General features: G+C 39.6%; 1 long non-coding RNA gene across 1 annotated transcript; it reads left to right on the top strand.

Moving 5' to 3' along the window:
* The first annotated feature begins 520 nt into the window (after positions 1 to 520).
* Positions 521 to 26,686, top strand: LOC118500222. Its single transcript, XR_004902777.1, has 4 exons — positions 521 to 717; positions 5,560 to 5,712; positions 12,810 to 12,932; positions 25,612 to 26,686. It is a non-coding gene; the product is annotated as an uncharacterized LOC118500222 (long non-coding RNA).
* The last annotated feature ends 43 nt before the right edge of the window (positions 26,687 to 26,729 follow it).

Here is a 26,729-nt window from a genome sequence, read left to right as displayed (position 1 = left end):
ACATGTGTCAAGTAGCCTTGAAGTGCTTACTTGCAGTGGCAGATTAGTTCAGCCTCACGTCTCCCATGTCTCGGAGCCTCCATGTGAGGTTTATTGTTGGTTTCCAATAACACAGATATCCATTCACAGGCCTGCATGTCAGCAGGGTTCTGCCACTTTCTATTAACTCTTTCTTTAAGAACAATTAGTATGAGACCGTAACATGAAACATTAAAATCAAATCAGCATTATCTTTAAAAAAACAAAAGCCAAGAAGGAAACAAATAAGGCTACATTTTATAGAAAAAAAAATCCAAGTTTTCTGCTCCTGAGATCCTTCCACCTCTCTCTGCGAACCCTCTTTTCACTTCCAGTCTGGTTTTGTACAGAACGTTACGCGAATCCGGAACCTCTTGTACTTGCACGCCCCTCCACAGAGCGCAGGCTCGAGGGTCATCCGCTCTGAGCGTCACTGCAGCTCTCTGAGATAAGCAGGGTTATAACTCATCGTGTTCGGTTGGGAAAAGCAAGGTAGTAAGTTATTTAAATATAGTCAAGTGGCTGGTGAATTTAGACACAGCAATGTGGAAAACTGTATAAACCTTTTGAGTTAACTTGTGTTTGTTGGGCTTGTGTTTGTTGTGAAATGTGGGCTCAGCACAGTGCTAAGTGCTGTAGGGAGATAGAGGCGGATGATGTGATTCCAGCTGCAAGGAACTTAGGACTCTTATTTGGGAGGTAAGATGTGAGTGTGTGTACATGGACATGTGTGCAGATGTGTATACGTGCACATGTAGTTGTGTATATGTACATGCATGTGGATAAGTGTGTATGTGTGTTTACATGTGCGTATAGCTGTGCAGGTGTGTATAGGTGTCCTTGTATGTGTGGGGCGCATGCATGCATGTGTTAATGTGTACACATGTGTATGCACATGTCAGTTTGTGTGCATATGTGTGTGCAACTGAATGTTAGGGGTAGCATTAAAGTGCTCAAATGCACGCAGTCTGGAGTCAAACTGACATTTACCCAATTTATCTTTTATGGATGTCCTCTTCTCTAACTTATTTTGAACATGCCCTATTTAAACTTTGCACAAAATTGTACAACGACCTAATAAGTAGCCTCAACACTTGGATGATTTCAGATTGGCCAGTTATTTAAATGTTACTAAGGGAGACTTTTAATCCTTTTCTCTTTTTGACTTTTCTGTTTCCTGAAACAGATTGAGCTAGTGAAACATCTAATTAAATGCCAGTATAAAAGCCTTAGGGAAAGGCAAAAAATAGCATTACTGGTCCCTTTTCATAGAAGAGTCAGAAAGAGAATCATGTGTATGGCAGGCAGAAAGAGTAATCAAACTGTGTTTGGGAGATGAGCACACTTTATTGCAGAGTGTCTGCAGGGGAGTGAGAGGGTGGGTTGGGGAGGGGTGAGGTGGGGAGCAGGCCCTGGAGGAAAGGTTAGACTGGGAAAAGCATTTGGATTTGCTCCATAAAGAACAGGGAGCCTCAGGAGGGTGGCGTCTGAGCACATTTTCACTTCAGCACTTTTACATCAGGAGTACTTGAGAAGATGTTACACTAATTTAATAGATGCCATTCTTTTGGCATATATTTCCTTATTGCTTTTCTCACCAAAAAAGAAATGAGAAAATTCCACTCTTTAAAAATATATGTTCTTCTGTAAAGGAATTATGCTTATTTATATTTATAAAGGATAAAATTATTTGCAAAGTAGATATTTTAAAAGTATGAACTCTTCATGTTGTATGAAGTAGATTCTTCAGAACAAACCATACCCTCCATTCTATCCTAAGGATAGTTGGATGTTAAGATCCTTTCCAGACCTGCCATGTTTGCTCATTGATGCTTTTAAAGAAGAAGCTATTTAAGATCATAATTAAAATCAGAAAACCCTAAGAATGATTTCAGTGAAATAGGACATACTTTTATTGAGTTCTAATTCTGAGCCAGGCTTTATGCTGGGTGCTTCATGAGGAGGAAGAAGGAGAGAAAGGGATCAGGTATACAGATGACTGATGCCTGGCACATAAAAGGCACACAATAAATACCTATTGGGGGAATGAGTGAATGCGTGGACAAGTCCCTGCTATTGACTGATGGATTTTATTGGGGAGGATGAATGGAGGTGCTATGAAGACAAACACAAAAATAGAGATGAATAGAGGCTCCACACTTGGCTGCGCATCAAAATCACCTGGAAACTAAAAAATCCAAACAAACCCAAATTAATGACCAGATGTCACTCTACATGATTCTGACTTAGTTGGTTTGAAAGCAAAGGAGAGCCAGAAAAACCACAACCATGGACCCAAGAACTTAGAAACCAAGGCACACTTAGGGACAGTTAAGTGATATGGGGTAGGTAAAATGTTGGGTAAAATGATCTTTGCCAGAAGATGGAACTTCTGACAGAAGATGGACAGGTTCGTGGAGTCCAGCTCCTGAAAGCCCTGGGTTGCCATAGTAGTGAGATGGATTTTATTCTGTATCCCTTTGAGAGCTAAGGAAGAATTGTAATGAAGGGACATGATAAGATTTGTACTTTGGAATGGTAATTCTGAAATGAGTGGGGGTCCTGAGTGGGGAGGAAAAGACCCACTGCCAGGAAGCTATGCACGGGTCAGGGGGATAAAGGCATTGCACTGGGATGGAGATGAGCAGTCATGTTCTGTAGACATTTCTGGGATAGACTCACAGTCCACCTAACCAATTGGTTGAAGTTGATGAGAAAGAAAAGAAAAGCCCAAGGTAACACCAAATTTTCCAGATGATGCTTTCAGGTATAAAGGTAACTTTTTAACATTAGCAAAAACCTGCAGATATCCACATTCTAGTAATTTATAGTTCTGATGTCTGTAGATTGAAAAAAAAAAACCCACCAAAATAAATGGCAGCCTTGCTCCAGGTAGGCCACTTTTTTTTCCTGTTTGCTGTTTGATTTTCTCTCTCTCTTGTTGCTGGGAAGGGGTGTGTGTGTGTGTGTGTGCCCTGCCTTCCTGAGATTGGATCCCTTTTTTTCCAGGAACTTTTGAGTTGCAGTACACTCCTCAGTGAGTGTATTTAAAGCACTTGTTTCTCAAATGGTTGGCTGTGCAGATGTATGCATGCTTTTTATTCACTTGCCTCTTGAGCTACATTATTTCATTATTTGTTGTCCTCTCACGTATCACTAACTGTCATGTCTATTTTCCTTAATCACGGGGCACCAATGACAGAAATGATTTGCAAAAAAAATAGTATGTGTTCACTGCAAATACTTATAAAATGTAAGAAAGTTGGAGAAGAAAGTAAGATTTATTCATAATAGATCTCTCTCACATCGCTAGCATCTTGGTATATTTCAAGTGAGCCTTTGGTTGATGCCCCCACTTACTTGTAAAGTTAGGAGAGGGCCTCTCAATAATGTTTTATTCTTCTTCTTTATTTTTTTCTCTTGGCCTTGAATAATGAGAATTTTTCCATATGATGAAGTATTTCTTAAAAATTAATATTTAGTGACCATATATTATTCCAATAAGTGGATTCCTAATAAACTTTGACTATGTTCCCTTATTGAACTTTATTATTTTCATAAGTAATGCTACACTAAGAACATTGTACATAAATGTGCAAGATCTGATTCCCCTAGGACAGATACTTAAAAGGGTTAAAGCATATTTATCTTTGAAGATCATTTATACAGATTGTTAAATAACTTTTCAAAAATGTTAAGCACATTTACTGAATGTTAGAATGTATTGTGATGCTCTTGATGTTTCTTAATTGTAAGAGAAATGTCTTCTGACCTACATTGAACATTTGTTTTAAATGAGAATAATTAATCTGGAAAAATACATCTATGCTGAGAAAACCATGGGAAAAAGTTACCATGAATAGCTATTATGTAGCCTGGTAAGTGGATGCAGCATATTATTATTTTTTACAGTAATGAAGGGTATCATTGATACAATTAATTTTTACGAGCCAGAGTTCATTAACTCAGTGGCCCTACAATAGGTTTGCCACATGGTTTTGGGTTGAAGGAATCTTACTTACTGAGTAAGGAATAATCAGATAATTAAAATCAATGTATACAACGTAGAAAAAGCTTGGGAAGCTTTTCTATACGGCAAATTATGTGAGGCTAACAAGGGCCTGGATCTGGTTTATTTAATCCGACACGCAGCCCTGCATCTGGAAGAAGTCTTCGTGTTGTGCGAGGCTCTGCATGCTGATCTGACCACAGAGGCACTTTCCCATCCTAAGCTTGTGCGGGACAAACTTTGAATCATTTATATCATGTATTTGGCATCCAGGCCTTTTCCCTCTGCACATGTTTTATAACAATACAACAATAGAGACATGGCTCTGGTCTCTGTACCTTTGTCTGTAATTTTCTGTTTTCTGCTGGGAGTATTTGCTCCAAAATTATTTCTCTTATTATAGAAAAACCATTTATGTAAAAGAAGATGAAATCTTATTTTTAAATGAAATTTACCACCACCCTCAACAGAAACAATTATCTTGTTTACCCTCTCCAGGTTAAAATTTTCTGATTTTTTTCTTCTTTCCTTTAGGATTGCATCAAAATCCTGAATGATACCTATAATTGTAATAATAACATTTTGATGGTAACCAATACTAATGCTTTCTGAGGTGTTTCCTTGGTCTGGGAACACAGACTTTTTCTCTATGACCCCAATCAAGCAGTTGCTTATTTGGCATGCCTGGAACTGTAATTTGAAGGCACCAGGGCTTGTAGAAATCCTCCAAAAATACTTGCAATGGAAACTTCCCACTTACAAAACAGCAATCCTAGAAGCCCAGGCTTGACGCATCCCCTCCCAGAACAACAGCCAAGTGGCCTAGCATGGGGTACATGTCCTTAGTTTCTGGAATTCAACTTCTCCTTTTCAAACTTTCATATAATTTTTACCATATCTCCCTTATGGTGCTTACCCTTTTCTTTGGGTATTGGATTTATTTGATTATAGGGCTTATCTCCCAAATCTAGGCACCATCAGATTCGTACCTGTACCCAGCCTCCCACATAGTATGGGCTCAATTCATACAAGAATTGGGTACTTAAAACATTGTTTCTTAAATTTTCAATTTGACGTCTGGAGGCACCACTCTAGATTTGCAGTGTGAAGTTACTAAAGATAAATAAGGAAATGGGTACATTAAATAGCAATCATAAAATATTCACTCAGTCCATGATGAGGAAGAATATCAGCTGAACCAGAGATTGGATTTTAATGAAATTCTGAGAGTATTCTTGATGTCCAGGTTTCATCTGGAAGGCTTGTCTGGGTGGGTGATGGTGTTGCTGGCGGTGGCAACGAGTGACATTTCTTTCTTGCTTTTTCTCGTTACCACATTGTTTACAAAAATATAAAATCTTTCTTAGTACCCTCCCATAGTTTTTACCATGTGTGCATTCATGTGAAACTTCTTTATAAACTATAACTTTTTAACTGTTTTTTGATATTGTCATTAGTCATGAAAAGGTAATTATCTTCAATGACATAAAAGTTTCCTATTCACTTCCTTTCTCTCTGATGTAACATACCAGGCTATGGTCCTGCTTCAAAGTCTTCCCCACTGGGAGCACCTGGATATGAGAGCAGCGGGAATGCAGAGGGCAGGGTGGTAACTGAAGAGGATCATGGGAGAAAGACTGGGGTGCAGTGGAAAGAACACTCCCCTTGTAGTCAGACAGACTTTGGTAAGTTATTCCACCACCCTGAGCCTCAGTTTCTTCACCTACAGAGTGGCAATACTAAACTCTCTTTCACAGTCACATGTTGCAGTTAAATTCCTGAGCTGGTCACAGGGTGTACAAGCCACAGGTGTTGCTGTCCTCCTGCCTTATGTACCAAAGCCTTTGAGGTTCTCGGATGGCCCTTCATTCACAGATTATTGTCACCTCCTAGAATGCTGTGTCCTTCAAGGGCAGGGATTGTCTCTTCTTCAGTTTTCATCTCCAGTAACCAGTTCCATTCCTGGCAGAGACTGGAGTCTCTGTGAGTGGCAGTTACACTGAGCTGCCTTCCATTGTGCAAAAGAGTCCACAGTAATATCAGGAATTTGGAGAAGAGCTAAGAAAATTGGAAAGAAGCAGAATAGGGCAAGAAAAGCCTGGGCCTGTGCCACCTAGTCATTTATCTCCTGACAGTTTGGGGCTTAGTCAATACCTGTTGAATGAATGATATTAATAAGAACATTGTAAATGAGCTGCAAAGAAAGATATGTGAAGTTGAGATTAAGTGACCTAGCTGAGTGTTTGGAATGTACTAGACACTGAATAAATATTCACCGAATTCATGAAAAAGTGATTAAGTAAATAGAAGACACAACTAAGTCAGAGATGTTAGTTAAGCAAAACAGATTATTTGCAAGGTAATAATATATGTGATAGAAGGTGGTAACCATTTGTGTTTGTCACCTACATTGTATGTGCATGCTTGCATGTGTGTGCATGTGAGAGAGAGAGACAGAGAGAGGGGGAGGGAGAGAAAGAGAGAGAGAAGAGAAAGGGAGGGGAGAGGAAAGAGGGAGGGATGGGCAGGAAGTGGTGTTCAAATGAACCACTGGTGGTGTGATGCCTGCCCTGTGGGAAGGGAGTGGGCAGTGCAAGGGAGAGCAGTGGGGGGGGGGGGGGGAGGGGGACATCTGTAATTGAACAACAATAAAAAAAATTAAAAAATAGGAAACAAAATGAGAGAGCGAGAGGACAAAGAATGACTTACAAAAATGAGCTTCTTTTTCTCTTCCTCTCCAACCCCCTACTGTCAAATCTCCTGTTCCCTTTTGGCTTCCACACAGAGATGTGTCAGCTGGAATGCTGTGTGGGATCGTTAAGTGTAATCCCCAGGCAGTTGTTTCGGAGTTTTTTTAAGCATTGCACCATTTATGGTAGTCTAGTCACACAAACTGAATGAGGCGGGCCTAATGCTTAAGGGAGAGGGTAGTGGTGATAAGAATCCTTATGGGAAAGGGAAGATGAAAGTGACATGAAATATCCAAAATTGTTTAGAAATAAAGTATAGATATGAAGGATGTAATTTGCACTTTGAACAATATTATTATTTCATGCTCCTACAAATAAAAGATGCTCCAGAGGTCTTTAATTTTTGCCAGAATTATATAAAAATGTATGAGAGTTAACAAATACTTTAAGTAGGATCATTTGTATAATTAGTTGCCTTTGTATAATTAGTGCAACTGTCATTCCCTTGTCAGGACATAACTATTAGTTTCTGTCTTATTAACCTTCTCATCTGAATTCACAAACCCTTTTTGGCATCATGATAGTTCATGTCCTTATCTGTGACTTATTTAGTGCCCTTACTTTTAACAATGATGTTTAGTATCTGAAATGACTTACTCAAAAGGTGATAAAAAATAGAATGTGAATTTCTAAGATCAAGAAGTTTCAGGACATTTTAAAAATCTACACAGTTGTAAAATACCTATATTTTTGTAAATTATTGTGCTGATCTTAATAGAGATGACTAATGCATGTGGAAGATATTACACATGCAGAAATTTCCTCTTGTAATTTAATAAAGAGTTTCTTTTATTATGGCTACTATGTTAGAGCTATGTTAACTATGGTAACAAACAAGTCTCCAGATGTATAATGGGTCAAGTATTATAAAATTCAGTTTCTCACTCACGTAAATTCCCAAACAGGGAACCTGAATTGGTGGAGGGCTCGCCTCCAAACTGACTGGGGACTCGGGTTTCTTCCATTCGGAGGTTCTCTCTTCTTCACCAGCAGCTTCCCCGATTGCTGGGCGCATCTCCATCAAGTCAGTGAAATGGGAAAGAGCATGGAAGGTCATGTGCAAGAGGTTCTTACAGACCAGGAACAATTCATTAGCTAGAGCTCAGGCTGTCTCCTAGGAGGAGGAGGAAGAAGTTTTGAGGAAGGGCTAGACAGTCTCTGCCACACTAGCACATCACTAACTCTCAGTGAGTGTTGGCAATTATTGTTGTTATTGCTATTGTCACTATATTGAATGTCAACATACACCTCTGTGTTTTCGGTGATGTGCAGAGTGAAACATTTTTTTGTGAATGTGTGCCATATTGAGAATCAAGATCAGTAATTTAGACCCCTATTTGGAAGAGGTGTTAAAGAGGGTACTCCTAGTCAATGCCTCCGAATAAAGTCAAGCATAAGTTATCTGGATTTTAAAGTAACTATTTACATTCAGGCTGAGCTACATGCAGTATGTAGACATGAGTAAGTCAGTATGAGCTATTAATAGTTAACTTCACAAAGGAAAATAATGGTGAAGTTATTTCCTTTTTTTTGAACATAGTTTGAGGTAGATAATCTTCATCAAATACATTCTTTGAAGAATAAAAATAATTCTTAAAATGAGATTAGCAAAGCACTTCCGGTGTCCTTTTTTCATTTTCTTTAGTGGTATGAATGAAAAAGTTACTTGTAGGTAGGATATCTATCATCTATCTATTACTTATTTAAATGAATCATTCCATAAAAGGTTCAGGTACTTGGGTACTTTTCTTTAAAAGGAGAGTAGTCATTCTAGACTAATGACTAGCATAACTAGAGAGATTATTGCATTGCTGCTAGGGCAGCAGTTAGTGAGTGTTTTCTGTAAAATGCCAGGTAGTAAATATTTTAGGCTTTGCAAGCCATACAGTCTCTGTCACAGCTACGCAAACATGCTGTTTTAGTATCAAAACAGCTGTAGACAATATGTGAGTGTGTTACTGGGGCCATGTTCAGTGAAGCTTTATTTACAGACATGGGCAGCAGCCAGATATGATTCATGGCCATAGAGTTTACTGACTCTTGGTCTACACTGTTCAGTACTTCCTGAAAAGATTACACCTTCTAGTTTGATATTAGATGTTTATGACATTTATGAAGCTGGTATCTCTCTACAGAGTTTGGAGTTTACTTTCTCCTTGATTTTTGGTGGGAACAGTAACTATGATCTCATATACTGACTAATTCACTATGTCTTTTGTCATCAGCACTAATGATGCTATAAATCTTAATTGTGTTGATGCATTCTGTTAGATACCCAGCCTGTAAGGCTCTGCATTACCCAGAGTAAAACTTCCTCATGAAAAGCACTGGAGAAAGGCTTCAGTGATGGCTAAAGGGTCTGTAAGCCTTCCTTAGTAAATTCCATCTTTACTGAAACTTAGTTGTGTGTGTTTGCTTAATTTTTCTTCTCATAGTAGGTTGAATGTAATTTTCTTCAAAAGATTTGCACTGTAAGACTCTGGGTAGCATCAATCATTTTATCTAGTGTTTTCAAACTCCCTAGGAGGGGATTGTTTTCTAAAATGTCATCAGCAAGAATGAAAAATAAAAAACAGCCATGTGCGCCTGGCAGAAGCCCATGAAGAGAACTGACAAATGGTACAGGTGGAAGCAGGCCTGCCCACTGAGATGAGACAGTGCCGCACAGGTGAACCATGGGATGGAGAGTCTTCCCTAAGTAAAGGGATTTGGAATTATGATATTGCCAGAATCTGTTTATGTAATGGATATTTTTGAACTAGACTTTAGACTCACCTTGCAGCCGGGCTGGGGATTGTCATTGTTCCTGAATCAGGCCCTTCTGGTAGGTAGGGTAGGGAAAAAGGAAGGGAGCAGACAGTGTCTCTTCTCTTTTCCTCAGTTTCTCTGTTGTAGTCCTTGAGCTGCTGGTCTGTGCTTTTTGTCTGGACTAACCCTGCCTAACCTGTGATGACTCAGTGAGTTTTGGCAAAATTCCCCACAAAGAATTTGCGTGTGTTCTGTTACCTCTTCCAACTCCACACTTAGCCTCTGCCCTGGTCAGTCTACTCTAGAGTGTCTTGTATCTGGGGGCCCCCATCAAGAGTTGTATGGCAACTCACACATTCTTGATTTTTCCAAGTAGCTTATAATTGTTTTGTTGCCAGCCCTGTCTTATCCCAGCTGTCTCAGTCCAACTGTCTTCTCCTTTGTTTAAATAAGCACAGTGGGCAAATCCACAAGACCGCTGTGTAAGCAGACGCCCACTGTGGGATGAGATGCCAGTCCCTCCTTCAAAGAGGCATCTCCAGTTCCCTGACTGATTCTTTTATAGTCTCTCCATATTGTGTTATGGGAGTTACTGTCTCTTCCCTGTGGTTAGAGAGGGGAAAATACTTCACCAAGAACTACTGATAACTCCTGGACAACAAGCAAGTCCCACTCAACATCCTGTTTCAGTATCTTGGACAAGGTTAATGGTGGTGATAAAGCATAGAAGTGGATAGATTAGAAATATTTAGGAGATAGTGTTTATGGGACTTGGTGAGTAGGTTATTATATTAGGTACAGGGAGTAAAGGAGAAAGGGGTGAGAGAGAAGAACACCAGACTAGGATCAGATTGAGAGTTCATGTACCAGAGACTTAGTTTTTGATGTGTTGAGTTCTAGAGTGTGGTGCAGGCATTCAGACAGAAACGCCACATTGGCAAATAGTTACATGTACTTCAGAAGCCAGGTTTTGGAGCAGATACAAATTTGTGAGTCACGTGAATAAAATTTTCCAGAGAGATGTTTTGGGATGGAAAGATGAGGGTGTCTAGGATTGATCTTTGAGGAATTCTCACATTTAATGTTTGGATGGATAGGAATAAGCATTCCAAGGGAGACCAAGGAGAAGCAGCCATAGAGGTAAAAGGAAAACGAGGAGATAGTTTCCTGGGTGGACGACTGTCTTGAGTCAGAGAGAAGTGGATACGAAGCAGCAGAAGGTGACCTGTGGTTATTCCATTTAGATTGCTCCTGTTGATGATGCATAAGGGCATTAACCAAATGCAAATGCAAATGGAAGCATTATGAAACTGTTGTGGATCTATCTGAAATGTTCATGTTGTTAAATAAAAATTGTTTCAGCAATTTGCTTCCCATGTGTGTTATAATCAGATCCAGAGAGACTTCATTTATCACAAAGACAATGCTTTACGTATCACAAGGAAAACATTATGAACCAAGGAATCATCCCATAAAGGAATATAATTTCATTCTTTCTAGATTTTTAAAAATATCTGTGTGTGTAATTCTTTTTCTAAGCCAAAGTTATAATTTGTTTTTCTAAGATTTCTTATAGTATTGTTTATGCTGTGTGCTGGGTTAATGATCAAATATCAGGAAAATATTTAAATCACTGCCTGAATTGTATGAAGCTTATTATAAAGAGAATGTTCAGCAGCTGTTTTCTATTTCTCTTGATAAAAACAAGAACACAATTTCATCTTAGGCCATAGAAACTTGGGTAACAACAAAGTAGAATTGTTTCCTAGAACAGAATGAACAATGTGGGTTCCCAGAGTACAGAATAAAACACGGCTTAAGTGAACCATGAGTTGGGATATTCTGAGGCACACTCCTGGCTTCCCTGGCGGTGGACCATGCTATAAGTGAGACTTGCGCTCAGAACGCACACAGTATGTACCTTCTCTCTGACTTAAGCACGTTGTTCGCCTTGAATGGGGCAAAGTTTCTACAGTTTGATACCAATGCACTTTTTAGGCCTTATTTCCCACTACACCTCTACTTCAGTCCTCTATTTTGGTAAAACTGCAGCCTCCAAATACAGCCTTTGTGCCACTGGGGCTGACTTTTCTCTAAGTCTGGATGATCTGGCTCAGCTGTCACTGTGGAACCTTCCAGAGCACCTCAGTGAAATGTAATCTCTCCTTTTTGCTGATTTCTTTAGCCTTTTTTTTTTTTTGAAATACCACTTATTCAAAACTTAGCATTCAATCAATAAATATTTATTGAATATCCACTATGTCAGATTTTACATTTGTGATCGGTGCTGGGGACAAAGTAGTCCTTGGTTTTACAGAGTTTGCATTTTTGTGGCAGTGTTGTGGTTGTGGCCACATGTTTGGGGGCCAGTTTTCCTTGATTTGTATCCTGGCAATGCTACTTTCTAACTGTGTCATCTTGGTCAAATTTTTATATTTCTGTGCATTGGTGTCATCCTCCGAGACCTGGAAATAAATCACAACTACCTGAGAGAAATATTTCTGGTTTCGGTGTGTGTGCCTCCCTAGACTCGCGTGCTCACCTTGCTTTTCTGGCCAGGACAGTGCTTGTAACAGCTCGTCCTCTTCCCTGGGCATGGCCTCAGGCTGCTGCCGCTGTCACAGACCCAGGGCCTTCAGAGTGGCTGCTCCTAGTCTAGTTGGTTTTCTGTGAGTATCCAGCTTGACAAAGCTGTGGCCAGATCTATATTCCAGTCCCTGATATGGTCCGTGTTTCCCTGCCTTACTGCCCTCTCCTTACCCTCCTGCTTCCCTGGAATGCCTGCCTAACACAGGGCTGGCACACACACTTTCCAGTCAGGCTCTGTTTCCTAGGGAACTTGGACTAAGACACCATGTCATTGGGTTACTGTGAGAATCAAATGGAAAGTGCTCAGAAGAGGACCTGGCATAGAGTAGATGACGAACACTAGCTGTTGTTGTGGGAAAAGTATATAAGAGCACAGAACAGGATGTGGGTTGCACTAGAAGGGTTACTAAAGATTCTCAGAAGAAATGCTAAGCCAAGACCTGGAAGTTGAATAGCCAAGTATAGGATTTGATAGTGGAGTACATCTGTGATTATACAAACAGGAGGAGTATTATGTTTGAAAGCCTGGGGATAAAAGAAAGGGTATAGATTTGAGGAGTTGGATGCCTTAATAATTAAAATTTGTATCTATTACATTCAGCTATAGTTACTTGTATATATGTGCTTAGCAGAGACAATCAAGTTATCAAATATTTCACTTTCTTTCCTCTATCTCCCAGTCAGTCCTCTTGCAGTTCTGGGTAACGAAGTGGGGAAGGTGACACGTCACTTCTGGGTTGAGGCATGGTGACATCTACATTCTTCTCCTGCTGCAGTGATCAGGCACCCCGTGTTTCAGATGCGTGTGATACAACATGGTAAGTCTGCTATCACCCAATTCCCTGAGTAACTAGGTAGAGCACAGGCTCCCGCTAACCTGCCTATAGTGAGAGCAAGAAATAATCCTTTGTTGAGTTAAGCCCAGCAGAATTATGGGATTGCTTTGTTATTGCAGTTTACTCATCCTGACTAATGTAATGGTTAATCTTCCTGACTATAATATTAGTTTCTGGATCAGGGTCATGTCTACAGTGAACAGAATTAAAGGAGACCCTTGCTCTTAGGTCTGTGCAGCTGAGTGCTCTTATGACCAAAGCAGAGTGGGCGGGAGGAAGAGCAGTGGGAGAGGGGAGCGGAGAGGCCAAGGCTCCCTAGACCATCAGTGATCTGTGGGTTTGTAGTGGAATTAAAGCTAATGCCTGTTTTTCTGACAAAAGTGAAGGCAAGGAAATTTCAAGACAATCAAAAGCCAGAGGAACTCATTTAGACACTCAAAGCTTTCTTTTATTTCAAGCAAAATTGTACTCCAAAAAAGGTCTTTGAGAAGAAAATTGTCTTTCACTTCTGCTTTCTCAAAAATCCTCACTGGAGTTTCCACGTTGTCTGTCATAAATGTAACACTCCCTCACAGCTTTCATTGAGGCCTTCCTGTGAGTTAGGTTCACAGTTACAGAAGAACCAACCCCTCTATCAGGTTTAGAGTTATTTCTCCAGGGAGGGTAAAACTAATTTAGCTTAAGTCTAGGTCCATGAATAATATTCTCCTGTTAAACCACACTCATGATTTGGTTCCAACTTTCTTTTTCACTGTTGTTGAATTTGAAACATGCTGTGGGATGGTAGTGGGTTAGAATCCAAATGTTAGTATGAGAAAGTATGTTCTTGCTCTTTGATAAAGAGACTTTCCTGAAAATGACCAGAACGAATCAAGAATACCGTACTGTGACTTGGAAACTGACAAATGCTGAACTGGCCGTGTGTTTCTTTAAGCTTTAGCTATAAGGGGCACATTTTGCAATCCAGAATAATTGGTTTTGTGACAGCTATCCTACGCAGCAGCAATATTCTCATCTATGTCCTTTGCAGCCTGGCTATAGAAATTAGTACTGGGGACTAGCACATGTTTTTCTAAGAAGCTATCAATTGAATTAAATGCTAATGCATAACTGTCCCTGGTGGTTGGATATTTGAAAGATACTGCCAAGATAGAAACAATGAGATGCATTCAGAGAAGAGTGTATATTGGATGTGCTCAATTCTTAGAAAAATAAATATTGGGCCATCTAATCTCACCACAGTTGGATACATATGTTTTTAGAGACACAATGCAATTTTTAAGAATGTCAGCTGTGTGTGCCTCATAAATACTGAAAACATATGCTAATTTTTGGCGGCAGCCGAGGGAAACTATGGTGCTTTTAATATAAATTTAAATACACAATTGCTGAGGGAGCCCTGAGCAATGATGGGAATGTAGGAGAGTGATAGCACCTGTGGCATGGAGTCAGCCAGATTGCGGGAAGGAAAAGCAGCAGGTGGAGAGGGAGGGAGTCGAAAGACCTCAGTTGTCTAAGTAGAAATGCAAATACAGCTGTGATGAAGCAGTTGGGAGAGTACAGTGTGGCCCAGGCCAAGATGGGTGTGATTCAGAGTCTGAGACCATCATAGTTCAATGCGAAATGATTTGAGGAATGCTAGGGCATATTATTCTACCCACCCCTTTCCAAATCAGCTCTCTTACTGGCCAGCTCAGGGGCTTCCCAAGAGTGTTCCTTGGAAACACTGCATCTGCTAGAGGTTTAAGTACTCCCATTAAAATAAATAGTGGGGAAGGGGAGGCTGAAAATAAGTTTAGAATACAATGAATTGAATAAAGTTAAATTGGTATCTTTACTTTTGGACTTTGCTAAGCCTTTCATGTGCTAATATGAATTTTGAGTGTCAAAAATGTATGAAATTCTGCATACAAACATATGCATCATCTCTCAAAGATAATATGAACATGGATCTTGTTATTTTTCCTTGTAATATCTCATAGGACAAGTGCTTGTGCAACATGCTTGGGAAATGCTGCCTTGGATGTCTGAAATTTACTCATCAGCTAATTTTTCAGTCGAGTGAAGATATTCAGATTCCAAAACCTCCTGTAAAAATAAATATAAAGATATTTCTGGAAGGCTTACAGAGTTAGCCCAGGATCCTGTATATCGCCACAGCACTAACACAGCAAGTTACGGGGTTGCTTGTTGACTGTGAGCCAATAGCAGGAGAGTTAGAGATGAGAGAATGGGGCGTGTGTCGGGGGGCTTTGAATGGTGAGCACCTGAGATGAGATGGGTGCCTCTGAGATGCTCTGCTGGATGCAGGCAGAGTGAGATAGTTGGAGGTGCTGCCGTGTCAGCCCTGGGGCGGGGGTGTGGGGGCAGCATGAGCTGGCCAAGAAGCTAGGGAGTAGTTGAAGGGTGCACACGGCTGGGAGGGAAATGGAAAAGTAAGGGAGACAGACTCTGACTTTGGGGCTAAGATTTAAGTATTTAATTAAAAAAATAAAATGTCCTTGAAAAGTAAGTGAATTGTTATCTTCTGTTTAATAAAATGGTGTTGTGGAAAAGTTACTGCTAAAAAAACAGTGTGAGCTTTGTCAAGAATTTCAGAGTGGCCAAAGCTTGAGTAATGCCTTGAAGAATGGGGGAAAAATGAGCCTTTTTAGCCCAAAAAAGTTCTCCTTAAAGTATCATTTTAATAAGAAAATAACATATACTTATTGTTGAAAAATCCAAAAATATAAAAAATAAATAATGAAAAATCCATATTATCCATAATCTCTCAACCTAGGAATAACTACTATGAATCTTTTGGCATATTGGCTTCTGGTTTCCTTGCCTCCCCTTCCCCACCCCTGCCTTCTCCCTTTCTCCTCTCTCTCCTCTCTCTCCTCTCTCTCCTCCCTCTCCCTCTATTGTGTCTCTTTGACTCACATTAAATAACGAACGTAAAATTTTAATAATGATATTTGACTTTAACCCAGGGGTTGTTAAATTTAGTCTGCCACCTGTTTTTCTAAAACCCATGAGCTAAGGGTGATTTTTACATTTTTAAAATGCTGGAAAGAATCAAAAGAATTACATTTCACAATACTATTTGAAAATTATATGCATTCAAATTTTGTCTCTTAATAAAATTTTATTGGAACCTGCCCATATTCACATAGTTACTATTGTCTCTGCTGCTCACACACCAGAACACGGAGAGAACTAGTGATGGAGACAGCATAGTCTCCAGTCTTAGGCTTTGTAAACTAAGCCTAAGGTACTGACTCTTTGAGCCTTTCCAGAAAATATTTGCTGACCTGTGAGTTAACCAATTTATATCTTTTTGGCTCCTTTTGTTTGTATTCTTTTGCCATTATGTAAATGATGTTTTATTGTTATATTTGCACATAAATCTTTGCCTATTTTTCTGATTATTCTATTCATGTACTTTCTAAAAATAGAATTGCTATGGCAAAGGGTATGGGTATTTTAAGGCTCTTGATGCGTAACGTCAAATTTCTTTCCAGAAAACTCAAAACTAAATTCTACTCCCATCAAATGTGTATGGAAGCTACAGAGATTTTTTTTGGCAATATAACCTCTGTACTATGCAGCCTTAAACTCCTTTATTTTAATAATAAACCTGCGTTAATTCCAACCTTACCAGTAATGAGAATTTGCTGGAGGACTGTCACAGGCTTTATAATTTTTTTCTCTTTTCAGTATAGCCCAGCACTTGTGCAGCTTCTGCTCTCAACACATCCTGTTGTGAGACCTCATAGGACTTGCTCACTCCTCAGTCACTATAAGTAGGAGGGTTTAATGAAGAAGTATCTCCATGTATTATGGCAATATAAGATCCATCAGAGTCTGCACCTGATTTTGTATAATTCTGACAGTAGGGCTCCTTTGCCCATCTACATGAATTTACTTGTAGTTTGAATGACTGATGTTAGAGTCAGCATTACATCTTCTAACTGAACCTATGTACACTCTTTTCTCCTTCAGCTGGTGCAAATATTTGCCTTCTGAACAGTGAAGCATTGTCAGCTTCACGCCCGTGTGGAACTGAAAAGGATGTGGCTGTGCCCATGAAAGGGCCTAGTCACCCTCCTGTGAATGTTTGGGAGAATAGGTATTTGGACTTCAATATGTTGTCAGATTTCACCCCAAATTAACATGATTCTTTATGTTGTAGAGGGTACAGTTTGAATTGCTTTCTGTTTGAGCCTTCTCTTTTGACACTGCGAGGAAGTTAATCTTGGTCCTGATTCCGAATATTTGCTTGTCTGAACAAGTTCTCAAAAATCAAATTTGACACTAACTTCTGGTTGTTTGTTTGTTTGTTTATTTATTTATATAATTAAACTTACTGGGGTGACATTGGCTAATAAATTGTATAGGTTTCAAGTGTATAATTGTGTGATACATCATCTGCAGGCATTGTGTGCCTGCCACCCAAGTCAAATCTTCTTCCATCACCATATACAGGGTCCCGCAGAAGTAATACCTGCTTGAGTATGGTTGGTAGGGTAATAACATGGGTGTAATAATTTATAGTTTTAATTTGAACATTTTGCCTAAAATGCCATATGGTATGCTTGAGTGTGATATTATTATGTTACAGAATTATGTGCTTATGATTTTGTAATAAAAAAGGCACTATTTGTGATAGACCCTGTATTTGACCCCCTTTATCCTTTACACTAACCCCAACCCCCTTCCCTCTGGTAACCACCATACTGTTGTCTGTGTCTATGAGTTTTTGTTTGTTTTTTTTGTTAGTCCATTTGTTGTTTCAGTTTTATATCTCACATATGAGTGAAGTCATATGGTTCTTGACTTTTTCTGTCTGACTTATTTTGCTTAGCGTGGTATTCTTAAGATCCATCCATGTTGTCCCAAATGGCAGTATTTCATCTTTTCCTATGGTTGAGTAGTACTCCACAGTATGTATGGACCACATCTTCTTTATCCAGTCCCCTGTCAAGGGACTTCAGTTGTCTCCGTGTCTTGGCTGCTGTGAGTAATGCTGCAGTGAACATGGGGGTGCATATATCTTTCAAGATAAATGTTTTCAAATTTTTCAGATAGATGTCCAGAAGAGGGGTTGCTGTGTCATATGGTAACTGTATTCTCATTTTTTAAGGGGCCTCCAGACTGTTTTCATAGTGGCTGCACCAGTTTATATTCCCACGGGAAGGGAATGAGGGTTCCTTTTTCTCTACAACCTCTCCAACATTTGTTATTACCTATAATTTGACAGTAATCTAAAACTTTTCAATTTTTTTCTATTCATAGGGAAAGTCTTTTTTTAAGTTAGAAATTTTTTTGACACAAAACAGATTTTCACCTGGAATGAACATTTAGGAATACATTCTATTAGAATTTGACGGGAAAATGCAGTGTTGTTTATGGGATGAATACTTCCCATCTCTGTCTATACCCCTGTATCTACCAGAGAGAAGGGGCTGGATCTGAACCCTGCTGAGATCAGCCTTAGGTTAAACTTTCCAGGCTCCTAAAGAGAGCAGGATGCAAAAAGGGTTATGAGACCATTATATTGCCTTTAATTTTAGCCTGGTCTTAGGCTAGTTGTCATTTAGAGAACCTCATTCCTTTATTCCTTTATTTAAGGGTCAAAATCTCTGCTAAACATGCTCTGTTGCTGCTGAACTTTTTTTGTAGGGAAAAATATCAGAAATATTCAGAGGGGGTTTCTAGAGTGTTCTCCTACACCCACCCTTACAGAGGTTCCAGCAATCACTGGACGAGAACCTTTGGTGAGGATCTTTCTTTCAGCTGAGCCAAGCCAAACTCCTAGGATTGTCTCAGTTCACATTTGGAAGAAGCCTAAAAAGGTTCTCCTGTGCATTGCACTCCTCTCAGAGACCAGTTCGGGTGAGCAGTGTGGCTGGGACCCCTTTTAAACCTTGTTTTTTTTTTATCAGGTACATTGTGGTTTTCTTGAATGCAAGTTCACAGGTGTTATCAAACTCAAACTCTTGGAAGGGCTGGGGGGAAAGTCACATCTTTCTCATCAGAGGTTCTAGCGGATGCCTCTGCAGCAGTACGGGGATTGCTCTGTGTGAATAACGAGGCATCTTCAAGGGGCTGCATGCATCCCTGCCACCTGCTGCTGTGGGAGGCTCCCCAAGTACCCTTTTAGCCAGCGAGAAACTTTGGCAGCGCGGGAAGGCAGGAGGGCGAGATTCTCTCCCTGTCCCTAAGCCAGGATATCATGTGTCATGCAGGCAGGTGGCATAATTTATGGAGGCAAGTTCTGGAGACAGCATCTGATAAAAGTTTCTTAAAAAGCATGTATATTGTTAAGAAAAGATTAGCTTCACAGGGGTCTGTGCAGTTAGACTGGGGAAAAATCCACACAAACACTAAGCACACATACTCTCACTTTTAAGAATAATGATCAATTTAAAAGGTTAGGAAAGAAAGATTTTTATACCCAGAACTGAAAAAGAAAGTGATGAATCTAGAGTACAGTTTGTTCAATTCACTGTGATTTGTAGAACATGGGAACTAGGATAAAAAGGCAAGTGTAATGTATGATTGTCACCAGGACTTGACAGTCCCCTCAGCAGTTCAAGCATTTTTGAGCTGGAAAGGGACCACAGATATTTTTTCATCCATCATCCTAATTTTTCATATGACATTTGATGAAGTATCTCTTAAATTTGGTCAAAGTGACCTTTATAAAAGTGTATTTGTAATTCAAAAGAATTAAAATTTAATGGAATAAATGCTGAGTTGTTTAGTGGGGGGAAATGTAGGTTGGATAATAAATGACTTACTATGACAAAAAAATCTGGTGATTATTAACATGAATTATAAAGTCAAACAATATAGGATTTTTTAAAAGTAAGTGGCATGCCATGAATGTGTTCTCTAAGTGGTCATCACTGATAATATCCTGCAGGAATTGTTATTCAGGGACCTGTACAGAACTTGAAGAACTCTCAGAAGAGTGCTAAGAAAATCATTAGAAGAAGGAAAACATGACTTTTTAAGCAAGTTAAAAGAACTAGAGTTGTTATAGGTTTTAGGAAAATATGTTAAGTAACTTCAGTACCTTTAAATATTTCTCATTTTTAAACACATACCCCTATCGAACCTTGAAACAATTATTTTGTTATATATTAATATTTTAACTTAAAAGTAATGGAAGTTTGACTTTTTAAAAAATAATCACCACCCAATGACATGTTTCCATAGATTTTAGAGAAGGAGGAAAGGGGAGAAAGAGAAAAAAAATCAATATGAGAGAGAAACATCAATTGGTTGCATTCTGCAATCTAGGCTTGTGCCCTGACTGGGAATTGAACCTGCAACCCTTAGGTACACGGAAGGTCGCTCCAAGTGACTGAGCCATATGGCCAGGGCTATACTTTTTATTTATCTTTTTAAAATCTATTCAAGCCTGCTACTAATAATTTTTATAAAGAATTCAGAGACTTGTAGAGTCCTTATTAATAGGGCACTATTTCCAATGTTAAGCTGAAATTCAAAAGAAAGCCAGCATTGAAGATGTGGTTTCACTTTAAATACAACATTTTAATCATAAATGAATTAACCAACAAAGAATATATCTTCCTTCTACTTTTGAAGATTCTTGTACATGAATTCAACACTAAGGGCAATCACTTCCTGTCTTCCCTCTTTACTGGACCTACCACAATGAAGCAGCTTTTAAAGAGTTTCTGTAGGAAGAAGACTAAGAAATCATCACTCCAGCTAGTTAGAAATAGGTTAGTTTCTCCTTCTTATGTTATGGCTTAATTTTGAGGAATGTCAAATTTTCCTTGCAGCCCTAAGATAAAAATATTTTAAAAATATGACCCAAAGCATGGGGAATATGAATTCATTTAATGTTCTCTTAGCCAAAGGAACTTGGTATTCTGAAATTGAGGAAGAAAGAGACTATGAAATGGAAGAATTATCTACAAACTGTCTGCACTTTTGGGATATTTGTATTTTTTTTTTTTTGCATTTTCACCTGCCAATTTTTGGGTATCCCATTTGGGTCTAAGAACATCCCCTCAGAAACTAGACCTGAAAATCATCCAACCATATTAGTATATGAGTTAAATTATCTTGGATTTTTGACTCTCAAGAGGATTTATAAAAATATTTATTATTGATGTTATGTTCTGATATTAAGTATTGATATTTGCAACTTAAAGCTATAAATTTAAGAAGGAGTTAAGACACGGAAGGATTTTATATTGACATTTGTATTGAGTCTTTCAGCATAGGAATTGCTTTTGGGTGTTGAAGTTAGAGCCCTTCTTCTTGAGAGCAACAGAAATCCAATTCAAATTAGTTTACCAAAAAAGGATTTGTTGGCTCACATGAAGGAAAAATCTAGAATAGATTTTTCTAGTTTAGTTTCAGTACTGGCTGGATGTAGATACTCAAAAGGTGTCAGTGCATTGTTTTCTCTTTCTGTAGTTTTGCTTTTGTCTGTATTGGCTTCATCCTCAGCCAGGGTCTCTCCTTGGAAGAGCTAGGCTTACATGGTCCTTGGAGTTCAAAATTTAAGAAAACAAACAAACAAACAAACAAACAAACAAAACCCCCTCTTTGCCACACTTCCAAAGTCCTAGAGAAATCTCTAGCCCACTTTGGGTCACATATCATCCTTAAGCCAGTCCACCTGGGCATGCCCTCTGTGCTTTAAGTGATCCAGTGCTGTTATGGGAGCTAGAACCTGAAAAATCATGGGCCTCTGGGCTCTGACATTTCTAGAAACACTAACTAGCTCAACATCTATAGCTCAGTAGTGATAACATGAGGTGTTTACCAATTATTTCTAGGGTAGGATTATTATATGCCATAACTTCTTGATTAGAATACAATTACTGAACATCAGGATTTATCCACCAAACTGGAGGTGCGTGTATAATCCAAGGATATAGGTGTTGGAAGCAGCAGGAGGTGGCCTCTATAGTTGGTTCTAAAAACATCCTAAGGAAATGGCATAGCTTTTCCCTCTGAGGTGCCTATTTTGTTTTGCCCACTCAGCACTCACTTCTCTGTTTTATGGTACCAGCATCCTGATTTCCTTTGAGGATTTCTTCTTCCTCATTGCAGGGCTATTCTAGCAGGCTGGTACAGTTAGATGCCTTCTTCTGTCCTAGTCAAAGGGATTTGTAGGTGACCCAAGCTAGGGCAATGAAACTCACTATCCTTATACATTGAGTACATTAATACATGAATAGGAAAATAATAGCTCATTTCTATTGCTGGTGGCATCCTTTTAAGAATGCCAAGTAATTCCTGCTACCTCTATAGCTTTACCTGGTTCCTCTTTTCCTAAATGTGGTTTTCCTGCCCTTCTATATGTTACTCATGCATTTCCAAAAGATTCATTTTCTGTGTAAATTAGAGACAGTTTCTGTGCTTGCAGCCAAGGAGCCCTAATTGATAATAGAAATGAGGGCCAGAAGTAGGATGCTCCATGTCACAGAGACTAATGTGCAAAATAATCTAGGTAAGGGAGGATGGAGGACAGAAAAGATGCATCTGCCCAGGGCTGAGAAGTCGGACATCATTATGATACAATAGGAGAAAATCTTGTTAACCTCTAGCCTGCAGTTACTTTGGGGCTCAGACCATATGAATCTTTCAGAGACAGGAAAAAAACTGTGAAGGTGTTAACTATTTTAAAGTATATTTTATTGATTATGCTGTTACAGTTGCCCCATTTTTTTCTGCCCTTTATCCCTGCCCACCTTGCAATGCCCCTCCCATCAGCACTCCCTCTCCTTAGTTCATGTCCATGGCCATACATGTAAGTTCTTTGGCTTCTCCATTTCCCATCTATTCTTAACCTCCCCCGTCTATTTTGTACCTACCATATATGCTTCTTATTTCTTGTACCTTTCCCCCATTCTCCCTGCTCCCCTTATCCACTGATAACTCTCCATGTAATCTCTATTTCTGTGATTCTGTTCCTGTTCTAGTTGTTTGCTTGGTTTGTTTTGTTTTTAATTTTTAGGTTGTTGTTGATAATTCTGAGTTTCTGTTCATTTTACTGTTCATAGTTTTGATCATCTTCTTTTTCTTAGATAAGTTCCTTTAATATTTCATATAATAAGGGCTGGGTGAGGATGAATTCCTTTAACTTGACCTTATCTGGGAAGCACTTTATCTGCCTCTCGATTCTAAATGATAGCTTTGCTGGACAGAATCATCTTGGATGTAGGTCCTTGCCTTTCATGACTTTGAATACTTCTTTCCAGCCTCTTCTTGCCTGTAAGGTTTCTTTTGAGAAATTAGCTGATAGTCTTATGGGAACTCCTTTGTAGATAACTGCCTTCTTTTCTCTTGCTGCTTTTAAGATTCTCTCCTTATCTTTAATCTTGGGTAATATAATGATGATGTGCCTTTGTGTGTTCCTCCTTGGGTCTTACTTAATGGAACTCTCTGAGCTTCCTGGACTTCCTGAAAGTCTGTTTCCTTTCCCAGGCTGGGGCAGTGTTCCTTCATTATTTGTTCAAATAAGTTTTCCATTTCTTGGTCTTCTTCTTCTCCTTCTGGCACCCCTATGATACAGATTTTGGAACATTTAAAGTTGTATCAGAGGTTCCTCAGCTTCTCCTCATTTTTTTTGAATTCTTGTTTCTTCATTCTGTTCTGGGTGAATGTTTATTTCTTCATTCTGTTCTGGGTGAATGTTTATTTCTTCCTTCTGTTCCCAATTGTTGATTTGAGTCCTGGTTTCCTTCCTTTCACTGTTGGTATCCTATATATTTTTCTTTATTTCAATTTTATTAGCCTTCACTTCTTCCTTTGTTTTGTATCTGTATTCAACAATTTCTGTGAGCATCCTGATTACCAGTGTTTTGAACTCTGCATCTGATGGGTTGGCTATCTCCTCATTGCTTAGTTCTTTTTCAGGAGTTTTGATCTGCTCTTTCATTTGGGAAATATTTCTTTGTATTGGTGCAGCTGTTACATTGTAAGGGGCAGAGCCATAGGTATTTGCCATGGTGGGGCAACACACATAACTGCGTTGTGGTGCTGTATGTGAGGGAGGGGTCAGAGAGGGAACAGTGCTGCTTGCTGGGTTCTCTGTCAGCTTTCCGTCACTTCCCCTGCTACCCACAGGCAAATGTGGCCTTTCTTGTGCTGATTCCTAGATGGGTAGGTTTGTACACATTCTAAGAACCTGTGGGTCTCTCCAATGAACTCTTCTGTGAGGTTAGGAGTTTCTCCTGCTGTTGCAACCCCCAGAGGTTTTGAGGCTTATTTCCCTTTGCTGGAACCCAGGGTTGCATGGTCTGTCTTACCCCCTTGTTGTTCCTCCTGGTTTATCTGTGCACAAATGTGGGACTGCCTGGTCCCCCATCCACCACCTGATCTGACCCGTCCTCCAGCCACCAGTTAGCGAGCCATTGCCTTGCTATGCATCCTCTCCACTCCTGCTGCCCATCTCTGCCCCTCCTACCAGTCTGGATGAATGTTTCTTCTTTAACTCCTTGGTTGTTGGACTTCTGTACAGTTTGATTCTCTGGCAGTTCTGGTTTGGTTTTTTTTTTTTTTTTTTTTTTTTTTTTTTTTTTAAATTTGCTGTTCTTCTTTTGGTTGTGAGAGGAAGCAAAGCATATTTGCCTACATCTCTATCTTGGCTGGAAGTTCTGAAGGTGCTAACATTTTTTTTGCCTACAGCTTGCAATCATTAGTAACAGCCTAGAAGAAATTGATACAATTAAACAGAAGCTCATTTTGATAACAGTGAAAAGTTTTTAAAATGGCTTTTCTAGGGACACTGATTTGAACCTGCAAATAGGATGGCTTAAAGCATGGTTTTCCAGAGCCTTGGATAGTTGGGAAAGCTAACTTTTCTGCCTGGTGATAAAGTTAGTGTGATCAGAGGTAGGAAGGTAGGAACTACAGAAAGAAATAAGGTTGCCTTTGGGTGAAGGTGAATCCCTAGAACCCTTGCATGGAGCTCTTATTATCAGGCATCTGATTGTCATAGCAGATACTGACACTCACTGCAAAGATGGAGTTGGGCTATAGTTTGGAGACAAATGTCAGACTGGGAAAGACTCTCCACTCCATGTCCCTGTTTATAATTGCTCTAAACAGAGGCTAAGGAGATGGGCAGAACACTGCATTTGCTTCCAGGAAAGAAGAATCCTCAAACAGATGTTTAGATTCTGGAATTGACCAGAAGCTTCCTAGAGATTAAAGGTCTTCTCAGATAGACTCAACCTTGGCAAAAATGTCCTGTGATCAATGGTCAAAGGTTATCACCCTGGAGGGCAGATCAGGATACTCATTTCTCTTTCAGGGAACAGTTATAACTGCTTCTTTTTAGTGGGATATATTATGGACAATGGTGGTGGGATAATGTGAATTTTTTTCTACCCTTTTCCAAGTAGGCGGTCTTTACTGTAGTTACTTGTTCTCTCTCCAGTGTTGACATTGGTTAATTTTGTAATAAAGTCATAGGTTGTGGGGCCATCTAAACCTGACCAAGAAAAATGCACACCTTGGATTTGGAGCTGAATATGGTAATCTGATGAGGTTTTTGGCTGTCTTTACTTGGGAAAAGACTGCATTTGAAAGCTGGACAGCAAAGGTGTAGACTTCGTTGAACATTTGTAACTTTTTGATATCCCCATCTCTCAGGTCTGTTTCCTCTTTTTTAAACTAACAGAGCCCTGATTCTGTTCGAAGAAACACCAGCTCACTCTGCCAGTCTGTGGGGTCTGGATGCAGCTCTGCTCCTGGCTCTAAGGATGGAGCATGTGATCCAAGCTTCTTTGGTCAGCACTCTGGATATCCCTCCCATGGGAACCACTTCAAAGTTGGCCCCCTGGTCAAGCAACTTCCTCATGACTGGCTTTGGGGACTACTTAATTCTACTCTGTCTTTGAACTAAAATGATTGGGCAGGGCTGACTTCATTTTCAGATTCATTAGACAATACCCAGTTCCTGATTGTCACCTGGTATCCTACATTCAGATATTTTCTGGTCACCAGCTTTGGGGCTGTTGGACCTGCTCTCCCCTAGCTGGGGCAGTGGGTATGCACCCAAGCCAGGACAATTGGACTCTCTCCCTCTGGACTTTGATTCTTGGGTAGCATGCTACAAAGGCAGAAAAGGCAGATGTGGTTCTTTGCTAAGCTGTGGTGCCTTTACCAGACTGTTGAGCAGTATCTGCTGCACGGACCCTGGCCTGACTGTTTTTGTCCAAGCCTGGTTCTCCAGCCTTCCTATCAGTTCTGTGGCCACTGTCATTCCAATATATTCCTTTGCTGCTAAATTCATCAAGAGTTGGTTCCTGTGGTTTGTAACCCCAAGACCACCAGGTCATTCACCCTTGCTTTTTCCAGGTAACTGCTCATTCCCTTCACACATGCCCTTGATTTAAGTTTTAGTTATATTTCATTTACATAGCACTACTGGATGAAAGGGTGAGAACATAAAATTTTCTTGGGATGACTCTGTCTGCAATCCTAGAGAGAGCAGTTGAGAACTGCCTGACTTTGTGAATAGTACATTATCTTAGGGTTGTGGTAGCTATTTATGAGGGAGGGCAGGGACTTGTTTTGTTCACAGCTTTGTCCCCAAAGTCTAGCCTAGTGTCTGGAATATATCAGTGTGTTCAGTATACATACAGTGATGTTATTCTCCCTTTGTCTTGTCACAGTAGGTTCATTCATTCATTTAATAAATGTTTATCATTCCCATTGGAATGGATGGTGAGCAATACAAATATGGCACTTACTCTCAGTGGTGTTGACTTTTGGTTTCAGCTGTTCAGCTCAGGT

Source organism: Phyllostomus discolor, chromosome 4 (genome assembly GCF_004126475.2).
Source record: "Phyllostomus discolor isolate MPI-MPIP mPhyDis1 chromosome 4, mPhyDis1.pri.v3, whole genome shotgun sequence".
Taxonomy (NCBI): Eukaryota; Metazoa; Chordata; class Mammalia; order Chiroptera; family Phyllostomidae; genus Phyllostomus; species Phyllostomus discolor.
The sequence above is the reverse complement of the archived record's forward strand: the minus strand, read 5'-3'. Positions and strand labels throughout refer to the sequence as shown.